The following is a 2,623-nucleotide window of genomic DNA, read 5'->3' on the forward strand; positions in this document are numbered from 1 at the left end:
TACCTGACGGCCGAATGCTGGGTAGACCTGTTGCCCTCTGCCGGCCGGCCTAATGCTGGGTAGACCTGTTGCCCTCGGCCGGCCTTTGGATGTGGCGGCCTAATGCTGGGTAGACCTGTTGCCCTCGGCCGGCCTTTGGACGTGGCGGCCTAATGCTGGGTAGACCTGTTGCCCTCGGCCGGCCTTTGGACGTGGCGGCCTAATGCTGGGTAGACCTGTTGCCCTCGGCCGGCCTTTGTACCTGACGGCCGAATGCTGGGTAGACCTGTTGCCCTCGGCCGGCCGGCCTAATGCTGGGTAGACCTGTTGCCCTCGGCCGGCCTTTGGACGTGGCGGCCTAATGCTGGGTAGACCTGTTGCCCTCGGCCGGCCTTTGGACGTGGCGGCCTAATGCTGGGTAGACCTGTTGCCCTCGGCCGGCCTTTGGACGTGGCGGCCGAATGCTGGGTAGACCTGTTGCCCTCGGCCGGCCTTTGTACCTGACGGCCGAATGCTGGGTAGACCTGTTGCCCTCGGCCGGCCTTTGGACGTGGCGGCCTAATGCTGGGTAGACCTGTTGCCCTCGGCCGGCCTTTGGACGTGGCGGCCTAATGCTGGGTAGACCTGTTGCCCTCGGCCGGCCTTTGGACGTGGCGGCCTAATGCTGGGTAGACCTGTTGCCCTCGGCCGGCAGTGTTACCGGCCGGCCTAATGCTGGGTAGACCTGTTGCCCTCGGCCGGCCTTTGTACCTGACGGCCGAATGCTGGGTAGACCTGTTGCCCTCGGCCGGCCGGCCTAATGCTGGGTAGACCTGTTGCCCTCGGCCGGCCTTTGGACGTGGCGGCCTAATGCTGGGTAGACCTGTTGCCCTCGGCCGGCCTTTGGACTTGGCGGCCTAATGCTGGGTAGACCTGTTGCCCTCGGCCGGCCTTTGGACGTGGCGGCCTAATGCTGGTTAGACCTGTTGCCCTCGGCCGGCCTTTGGACGTGGCGGCCTAATGCTGGGTAGACCTGTTGCCCTCGGCCGGCAGTGTTACCGGCCAGCCTAATGCTGGGTAGACCTGTTGCCCTCGGCCGGCCTTTGTACCTGACGGCCGAATGCTGGGTAGACCTGTTGCCCTCTGCCGGCCGGCCTAATGCTGGTTAGACCTGTTGCCCTCGGCCGGCCTTTGGACGTGGCGGCCTAATGCTGGGTAGACCTGTTGCCCTCGGCCGGCAGTGTTACCGGCCGGCCTAATGCTGGGTAGACCTGTTGCCCTCGGCCGGCCTTTGTACCTGACGGCCGAATGCTGGGTAGACCTGTTGCCCTCGGCCGGCCTTTGGACGTGGCAGCCTAATGCTGGGTAGACCTGTTGCCCTCGGCCGGCCTTTGTACCTGACGGCCGAATGCTGGGTAGACCTGTTGCCCTCGGCCGGCCTTTGGACGTGGCGGCCGAATGCTGGGTAGACCTGTTGCCCTCGGCCGGCCTTTGGACGTGGCGGCCAAATGCTGGGTAGACCTGTTGCCCTCGGCCGGCCTTTGGACGTGGCGGCCGAATGCTGGGTAGACCTGTTGCCCTCGGCCGGCCTTTGGACGTGGCGGCCGAATGCTGGGTAGACCTGTTGCCCTCGGCCGGCAGTGTTACCGGCCGGCCTAATGCTGGGTAGACCTGTTGCCCTCGGCCCGCCGTGTTACCGGCCAGCCGAATGCTGGGTAGACCTGTTGCCCTCGGCCGGCAGTGTTACCTGACGGCCGAATGCTGGGTAGACCTGTTGCCCTCTGCCGGCCGTCTTTCCGGCTGGCCTAATGCTGGGTAGACCTGTTGCCCTCGGCCGGCCCTGGTACCGGCCGGCATAATGCTGGGTAGACCTGTTGCCCTCGGCCGGTCTTTGTCTCTGGCCGCCCGCGGCGTGGTAGTCCTGTTACCGTCGGCCGGCCTTGCAGCCCGGCCGCCGCGCGATGGCGCCCCGTCTCTTCCATCGGACGCGCGGCCCCCTTGTCGTCTCTGCAGCGGCGAGCACGCCTTCGGCGGTCGGCCTGCACGTCCGGCATGACCGCGGGCACTGGCAGCCCAGCAGGCAGCCCTGCTCTCGCGTCTTCTTCCCCCCGGCGAAAGGCGGGGCGTGAAGGCGGGCGACTTTCGGTCCCAGCCGTGCCCAGGTGTCCCTGCCGGCTCCGTGCGCCAGCATCCACTGGCGAGCTCCGCCGGCCTCTTCCCCAGCCGCGGCCCCTGTCCGCTCCGCCGTCATGGTGCCGGCACCCCACTTCCCCAAGCGCTCCCCGACAGGAGCAGGCAGCGTTGTCGCGCCCCCTCCCCGTGCTCGAATGGACCGCGGCCCTGCTCCGGGCTTCATTTCTGCAGCGCGCTCGCTCGCTCGCTCGCTCGCGCGCTCCCTCCCTCCCCCCCCCCTCCCCCCTCCCCCCGGCCGCCCACCCGCCGCGCTGCCGCCCTGCCGCAGGCTTGAGCGGCGCCGGGGCGGAGGAGGAAGGAACGCCACCAAAGCAAAAGGCTCCGAGAAAGCTGAACAGAGAGCTTCTTTGACCAGGGACAGACGGCGCCAATCATCCCGCCGCCATCCCTGCTTGTGCACCAGGCTCTCCGCCTGCCGACCTCGGCATCAGCCTCCCGCCGCCGCCGTGTAAACTGCCCGGTGGGACCGTGG

Source organism: Sturnus vulgaris, unplaced genomic scaffold, assembly GCF_052056855.1.
Source record: "Sturnus vulgaris isolate bStuVul1 unplaced genomic scaffold, bStuVul1.hap1 Scaffold_160, whole genome shotgun sequence".
Lineage (NCBI taxonomy): Eukaryota > Metazoa > Chordata > Aves > Passeriformes > Sturnidae > Sturnus > Sturnus vulgaris.